Genomic DNA, 9,420 nt, shown 5'->3' with positions numbered 1-9,420 from the left:
CGGCCTGGGTGATTCGTTGTGCTGGTGCCTTACAGAAACGAGTTGTATTCCCCTTTTTGTTGCAATTGTTGCAGTACATTTCCCGACAAGCGCCTATGTGTTGAAAGTTGCACTTGTTGCATTTGGTTAGGTTCCCGGCTTATAGTCTTAATGGTGTTGGAGCGACAGGGGTAGTGGCAGCGTGAACAACAACAATTTGTTGTTTCTTGGCGGAGTCCTGTGTCAGTTGGTTCTTCTGTTTGTTCCAAAACTTTCTTTTATTGTCACCCCCTTTCGTTTGCTCGAGGACAAGGGCCATGATCATGAGTCTTTGGGCCAAGCATTTGGCACTGTCAAAAGTAATCGGGTTTGAAGCTAACACATTACCTTAAATCTAGGGGATAGTCCCCAGATGTATCTCTCCACCTTTTTACTCTTCGGGGAAACCATATCGGGACAAAATACCGCTAGATCACTAAATCTAACAGTATAGGTTATAATGTCAGAGCTTGTCATTTTGAGGTTCCATAGCTCCTGTTCCAGCTTTTTCACTTCGCCCCTTGGGCAATACTCTTCTTGAATTAAAATATTTAAGTCCTCCCAACTCAACGAATTAGCTACTGGGAGAGTCAATGACTTGACATGACCATTCCACCATGTAAGGGCCCTGTAAGAGAAAGTGCAAGCTGCAAATTTGACTTTGATTGCTTCAGGGTACACACAAATTTCAAAGACTAATTCGGTTTTCTCGAACCATTTCATTAGATTGATGACACATCCACTTCCATTGAAGGATTTAGATTTACCATTAGTGAAGTCTTTGTAGGAACATTCCCTTGTGCGTCCTTGACTATCCCACTGGTTAGAATTTGTAGCACCATTTCCTGCCCCACTTGTAGCATTGGTGTTGATTTGTGACATGGAGGCCGCCACAACGGCTATTACAGCTGCCTGGAAAACGGCAGGGCTGAATGGTGGAGGTGGTGGCGGTGATGGAAGTGTTGTTGAAATGCATGTTAGATATGCACGGTGGAATTCTTCTACCATAAGTTAAAAGATGAAATGATGGTAACTCTTTAGTAGTGGTTATAAGTCAGATGTCATTGAACTAGATTATATCAGTTCTATATGTATTGTGTTCCGACTTAAAGTATTTGCAAGCAAGTCATAATAGAAGTCTATATAAAATAAACTTATGAATTTTAATAGTGAAGCCCCAAATGAAAATTTTGTGAATTGATCCATACCAGGTCCTTCTAAAATCACTTGGTGTATACAATTTATATATAATTAAGATTGAATAAACCGTCGAATAAGTTGTTCCACCCTAAGCTCACAACCGAACAAGGAACAAGACTTAAAGCGGACTCACCAATCCTAAGTCTATAGTATCTTAATTATATATGACTCTAACGTATACACTAAGCAATCAAAGATTTACCATGAGTATCCAATTTGTAAAAACAAGGTTATGAAATTAGTGGTAACACTCCCAATGAAAAAAATTCATGCTAATTGCAGTGCATTTCCTGACAAGCGAGTGTGTGGTGAAAGTTGCACTCGTTGCATTTGGGTAGGTTCTCGGCATATTGTCTTAATGGCGTTGGAGCGGAAAGGGTAGTGGCAGCGTGAACAGCAACAATTTGTTGTTTCTTGGCAGGGTCCTATGTCGTTTGGTTCTTATTTTTTTTTCAGAACTTTCTCTTATTGTGTTCCCCTTTCGTTTGCTTGGGGATAGGGGCCATGATGCCTTGAAACTAACACATTCCCTTGAATCTGGAGGGATAGTCCCCATATGTATCTCTCCACCTTTTCCCTTGAATCTGACAGTATAAGCTGCGATGTTAGAGCCTGTCATTTTCAGGTTCCACAGCTCCTATTCTAGCTTTTTCACTTCACCCCTTGGGCAATACTCTTCCAACATTAAAATATTCAAGTCTTCCTAGCCATCGAATTAGCTACTGGGAGGTTCAATGAGTTGACATGTTCGTTCCATCATGTAAGGGCCCTGTTAGAGAAAGTGCAAGCTATAAATTTGACTTTTCTTGCTTCAGGGCACGCAAACATTTGAAAGAATGATTAAGTTTTCTCGAACCATTGCATTAGAGTGATGTCACCTCTGCTTCCATTGAAGGATTTGGGTTTGCCATTAGTGAAGTCTTTGTAGGAACATTCCCTTCTGTGTCCCTAACTGTCCCCTGGTTAGAATTTGTAGCACCATTTCCAGTCCCACTGGTAGCATTGATACTGATTTGTGACATGGCGGTCGCCACAGCGGCTGTAAAAGCTGCCTAGAAAATGGCAGGGTCGAATGGTGGAGCTGGTGTCGAAGGTGGTGGTGTTGTTGTGCTGTTGTTGAAATGCATGTTAGATTTTCATGGTTGCATTCTTCTGCTATAAGTTTAAACATGAAATGATGGTAAGTCTTTAGTAATGGTTATAACTCGGATGACATTGAACTAGATTATATCGGTTCTATATGTGTTGTGTTTCGACTTAAAGTGTTTGCAAGCAATTCATAATAGAAGTCTATGTAAAATAAACTTATGAATTTTAATAGTGATGCCCCAAATGAAATTTTGTGACTTGATCCATACAGGGTCCTTCTAAAATCACTTGACATATAGAAGTTATATATAATTAAGATTGAATAGACCGTTGAATAAATGGTTCTACCCTAAGCCCACAACCAAACAAGGAACAGGACTTCCAGCGAACTCACCAATCCAAATTCTATAGGATCTTAATTATATATGACTCTAGCGTATACACTAAGCAATTATAGATTTACCATGAGTATCTAATTTGTAAAAACAAGGTTATGAAATTACTAGTAACACTCCCAATGAAATAAAATGCATGCCAATTTCATTTATATAATTTAGTACATAGTGTTTGGAAAATTTGACCTCAATGCAGGTCTACATTACATCAATTTAAGGGAAAATTTTGATAGCATCACGAACCCTCGAACAATGTAGTCACTTAATCACAGGGCCGAATCTATATGTTGAAAAGAGTAGCATCAACACCTACTTATAAACCTAGTCTACATCAAAATGTGAGTAGTGTATGTACTACTCGCGGTAGGTGTTGCTCTGATGGCGATGAAATGAAGATATGAAAGTCTACATTGCCCTAGTCTCCGCTCTAGCTTCTGTCACTTGACGTTCTGCTTCTATCACACATCCTTCTAATGCGGCTTGACATTCCTGAAACTCTCTAACTTCGGATCGAGTTGCGGTCACTTCCTCCTGACGAGCCTCGGTATGGTTCCTGGTCTGATCATGGTCTTCGTCTAGGTGATGAAGGAGAACTGTGGTGAACTCGATGGTGACAGCAACTTCCATGAGGTGTTTGATAGATGCCCTTTCTTGTTTACCATTCTGAGTGATGCCACGAACTATGACAGGGAGAGCCCTGTCTGTTGATCCCCCTCTGTCGAGATTGTAGAAGCCTCGTTGCATGCCATAGGGAGGGCTTTGGCCATCTTCCTGGCTCCATCGCTTCAAATCTACCGCCCATCGAGGCATCGGGCCCTGAAAGTTTCATCTAGGAGTGGGGTTTCGGATAGCCTTGGGTGGATTGTAGACATCTAGTTCTGAGTCAGTGTCGTCCTGATCCACCTCCTTGTCTTCTTCCTTTGAATCATCTTTGGGGTCTTCCTCCATTATTTCCTTAGGATCGTCCTCGAGATCCTCTTCGATCCAACCACCATTCCCTTGGTTAGGGAAATAAGGGTCTCCGGGTATATGAAATCCTGCCACTACGTCTGTGCGAGAACATGGATATGAGAATTATATTAAAAACTTAAGTGTATAATTCTGTAATATCTTTTAAGGAAAAATAATTTTTTAATAGAAATATTTTTAATAAATTGTGGCCCATACCAGGTCCTCCTATAATTACTTATTATATACACACTGAATCACAAATCCTATGTCTAAGCCCACAACCAAACAAGGAATAGGATTTAAAGCGGAATCACAAATCCTATGTCTATAGAATCTTAATTATATATAACCTTAACATATAAACTATTCAATTATAGATCTACCAGTAAGGGTCTTTAGTTTTTATGTGAAGGATTCGATTTATTCTTGTGAGAAGGTTCCTTAATATCAAGGCATAAACATTGTTGTTACGGCTCTTATAGTATCATAAAATACTCCTATAGTATTTTTAAACTTTTATGTTTGGTTCTAGAGTTTCTTGGTATGAGGGGTTGGTAATTTTTAGACTTGTTGTTCACTACGACCATTTTTCGGCATACGTTGGTCAGATCCCGGATAAAATAGCTGATCGGACTATATTCATCCCCGACCTTATTACATGTCTCGAGGCCTACTCGTAGTGTTCAACTCATCTCAATACTTTTTTTGTTACTGTTACGATACTGAACTAGTGAGTATGATTGTACTTATACTTTTATAAAAATATCATAATATTTTAAAGTATACTTGTACGAAAATGTTACGTCAAAGAGTTTTAGTCTCATTATATTTATAGTTTGTATATCTTACGTGGTTTGATATACTTAGTTCACTATAAACAATGTTCTGATACCAATCTCTCACACCCGCAAACCAGAACGATGGAAACGTTCGGGGTGGATGACGTCATGTACAATATCATAACAAATGAGTAATAGTAAAGAAAGCAAACACAACCATCATAGATATCATTTAAAAGTTTACATTTTTTTTTCATGACTTACATGTTTCCAAATAAATTACAATATGATGACAAAATGAGATTTAACCGACGCATTAGTGTCCCGTCCTCAAAAGCTGATAGTTACTTGTTTTAATGATTCCCTGAGAATACAAGTTGTTTGAAAAAGTTTCAAAATTTAATTTGGTGAGTTCATAAGAGTTTTGTATGATAAAATATGTCGTTTTCCTTTGTAAAATGATAGAGTGTATTTTTCCAGAAAATTCAATATTTTGCTTTAAAACGAATTGTAGTCTTAGAAATGTCAAGACCGATATGTATAAATTTTTTGTGCTTAAAATCTGTAATATGTAGTTTTACTTTACGTAAAAGCATTTAAGTATATGTTTCCTGAAACGCCCGTTGTTCTGTGAAAAGTAGCGTAATGTAGTTTTCTTTATATAAAACCCGTTAAATGTTTGTTAGCCCCATAAACCAGATGTATTGTTAATACCTCATGTAAGTTATTATAAACATACTAGAGACTAGTTGGCCTGTAAAGACGTTCTTCAAGCGTCAGAATGTTATGGCATTTGTCACCCCCAGACCTGCCGGTCTAACTGTAGCTAACAGTTTAGGTGCGGGATTATCAGTCTCGTATAGATCTATACACAACCATCACAATCTCCCTACAAGAGAATTTGGTTTATAATACAAGACTTAAGTTATGTGCTTAAAAGTATGGTGAAGTCGAATGTCTTACAAAAATTGTATCAATAGGTTTACATATGAAAAATCATTTTTCTTGTAAATGTATGTATTACCCTTTCATAGTGCTTATATAACGTAAAAATAATTATATTTTTATATAATTATTTCTTTGTCCCAAAATGATAAATAGCATGAATGTTCCACAAACTATACATATTATAGTTTGTAAATGTATGTTCTGTCGAAATGAAAACCTTTGCGTTTTAACATTTTTGCATGTAAAGGTTTATAACTTTGGTAGTAACGTTATTTTATGTATTTAACATTTTTACGTAAAATGTATATAAAATATAAGTAACAATTTGTATTTTAACACAAATTTTCTTGTGTTTCACTTGTATCACCCCTCCCCCCCCCCCCCTAAAATATAGAAAAAGACGTGAAAAACGTAGGGGTATGAACTCACCTTGTGTGTGTTTGCGGTTGGATAACGAGACACCGGTGAAAATCTTCAAGCTACGAATACTCGGAAATGATCGTATCCTAAGAGTTTTAACACATACTAATGTGTGTAAATTAGAATGAACTAATATGAGACTGTTTGTATGAATAATAGATAAATGATGAACTTCTAATAACAAATTTGAAGACAATAGTCTCCTGGGGATATTTGATCTTGAGTTTGAGAGAAAGTAAGAATGGAAAGAATGGTTTGAGGAATTGAGAGAATATTTATTTAACTGCAAATGAAGAATGGTGAAAGAGTTCTTAATTGGTTTATATATGGAATAAGTGTGAAGTGAAGTGATAGTGAGTTGATGTTACATTGGAATGTGCACTTATCACGTTAGGAAGCCAATTCAACAAATCAAGTGGTACCACTTGGCCACCTTTTGGAGATTTCGGCCAAAATGGTTGTGATTTCGGTTAAGCCATGACCGAAATCCCCTTTCATACTCATAAAAATGTTGATTTCGTTCATGGCTTTATCCAAGGAAGGGTGATTTCGGCCTTAATGGGCCTAGGCTTGAGATATCAGCCAAACACAACCGAAAACCCTTTGATCTTTGCTTGAAAAACCAAAATCCCAATAGTGGGCTATAATTCATGCTTTTTGATTTATTTCTTTGACTTTTGTTGACTTGGGAAGTTTATTACGTCATGGTTTTTAACATATATATAAACATATTAACTTATATAAACATGTCCTCTTGGTTTTCAAAGTTCTATTGCATCAAGTTACATTTGTGAATTCACTTGTATATGGTTAAGTTTAGAACTTGTTTGTTATAGAAATTTTCCAGTTGTCACAGATAATGCTGGAGTAGTAAAGTTTTGAAATAACAACAAATGCAAAGTCAAAGGATATGGCAAGGTGACAAATGGAAAATTCACAGTGAATCAAGTATCGTATATCGAAGGCTTAAAACATAATTTGATTAGTGTTTCATAACTTGTTGTGGGCACTAGCAATCAAGTTGTGTTCGATGAAGAAGGAAGCATCATTTCTAACAAGGAAACAAAGGAGATTCTTCGTAAGTCGGAAATAAAATGATACATGTTCACGCTCAACATGAAACCTATAGTTGGAGTTCCCTATGTATGTCTATTGTTGAAAGCTTCATCTGATCTTAGCTGGTTATGGCATCATTTTCTATCCCATCTAAATTTCAAAAACCATAACAAATTGGTTTTACTTGATCTAGTTTGAGGCTTACCTATTTTAAAATTTGATAACGATTCGTTATGTGCTATTTGTGAACAGGGAAAGCAACATAGACAAGGCCATCCAATTGTCATTGACTCCAAAATCATCGAACTTTTAGAACTTCTTCGCATTGATCTATGTAGACCTTAGACTGTTGAGACTCTCAATAAGAAGAAGTATATATTGGTCATTATTGATGATTTTTTAAGGTTTACTTAGGTTTTCTTTCTTCGTCAGAAATCTGAAACAGCTCACGTGATGATTGATTTGATCAAAAACATCGAGTTGAGTTTAAAGAAGAAAGTTCAAAGAATTAAAAGTGACAATGGGTCAAAATTCAAGAATTGAATTCTTTATTCATTCTTGACTGAGTTGGGAATCCCGCATAACTTTTTTTCACCTTACACACCATAAAAAATGGTGTAGTCGAAAATAGGAATCGTTCTCTATGCGAAGCTACACGAACTTTTCTTACAAATGAAAATACGCCTCAATATCTTTGGGCAGAAGCCATTTCGATGTCGTGTTTCTAACAAAATCGTTCTTTTATTCAACGTCATTTCAACATCACGCCTTATGAGATCATTAACAAACGAAAGCCTAATGTTAAGTTCTTTCATGTTTTTGGTTGTAAGTGTTTTATAATGAATATGAAGAACAATCTTTCAAATTTCAGTCAAACGATGACGAATGAATTTTCCTGGGTTATTCGCATAACTTCATTGCATATCAAGTGTTGAACAAACAAATGAGAAAAATCGATGAAACTTTCAATCTTACATTTTATGACTATTATGTCAAGCGAGTTGAACAGTCATTCGTATAAATTCCTATCATTTATGAAACCAATGATGATTCTAAAATCATGGATTCTTATGATCTTGATTATGATTTGATTTTTAGTATTTCAAAAAGGGTGATTGATGCAGAAAGCCATGATGATGATAATCGTATTCTCGAAGAATCAAAGAATTCAAATGATTCGACTATTACAAGGGCAGAAGATGATTCTCATTCTACCTTAACTTCACGAGTGAATGTCGAACGCATACCGGTTTCGATGGATGATCAGGTGGAGGGGGAGAACTTGAGTACGACATTGCATGATAAAAATCAAGACTCAACCATTGATGGGGAGCATGCGTGAACTAGATCTCAAGTTGAGGGGGAGGAGCATGTGCAGGACAATGATGATATCGAGGGGAAGCATCTTAATTCGAATCCATTAGTTGAGGGGGAGCTAAATGGTTCGATTGCTAATGATTGAAATGATCAACCTAATGAGTTTCATGATGTTGCAGATAATGTTTCGAATGCAGGTGAAGGTTTAGAAGTGGATGATGTATCCGAAGATGCACCTTTATATTTTGACCCTGCATATCTACCTACGGATAAATGGAAACACAGTCATCCAAAGGAATAGGTTATTGCTAATCCACATGCTAGAGTAATGACACGAGCAATAATTTGAGGTAACAATGAAGTACTTAATGCTCATCAGGAATATTGTATGTTTAACATGTTTATTTTGAAACTTGAACCCAAAAAAGTAAAGGTTGCATTAGAACACTCAGATTGGGTTGTTGCAATGCAATTTGAACTGGAAGAATTTGAATGAAACAAAGTTTGGAGTTTAATTCTTAAAAGAAAGGATGTTTCGTTAATTGGATTAAAATGGATTTTAAAAAAAAACTAATAAAAAAGGTAATGTGATTCGAAATAAGGAAAGATTAGTTGTTAAATGTTATTCTCAACAACAAGGAATAGATTATTAGGAAACCTTTTCCCCTATCGCAAGACTCGAGGTTGCTAGAATTCTTTTTGCTTATGAAGCGCATAAAGAATTCGATGTATATCAAATGGAACTCAAGTGTGCATTCCTAAACAATGTATCGGAGGAAACGGTCTATGTCAAACAACCACCTGGTTTTGTCAATGTAAGTATCTTGATTAATGTTATGCTTTAGATAAGACAATCTATGGATTGAAACAAGCACCCCGTTCCTGGTATGCAACCTTAACTAGTTTTTTGAAAATTGCTATATCTAAACAAGGATCATTTGATCCCACATTATTTCGAAAGAAAATTGAGAATCACATCATGCTTATTCAAATATATGTCGATGATATATTTTTTGGTTCAAATGACCCTTTGTTATCTAAGGAATTTGAAGAGCTTAAGAAAAGCAAGTTCGAAATGAGCATGATGGGAAAATTTAATAATTTTTTGGGTTTACATATTTGTCAAAGCAGGGAAGGCATCTTCACAAATCATGAAGAAAACATGTGCAACCTGTTTGAAAGATTCGGGATGACGAATAACAAAAGTGAAAGTATCGATGGCAGTTGGAACTCGCTTGAACCCTTTG

Source organism: Lactuca saligna, chromosome 8 (genome assembly GCF_052625555.1).
Source record: "Lactuca saligna cultivar CGN05327 chromosome 8, ASM5262555v1, whole genome shotgun sequence".
Classification (NCBI taxonomy): Eukaryota; Viridiplantae; Streptophyta; class Magnoliopsida; order Asterales; family Asteraceae; genus Lactuca; species Lactuca saligna.
This window is presented reverse-complemented; position numbering follows the sequence as displayed.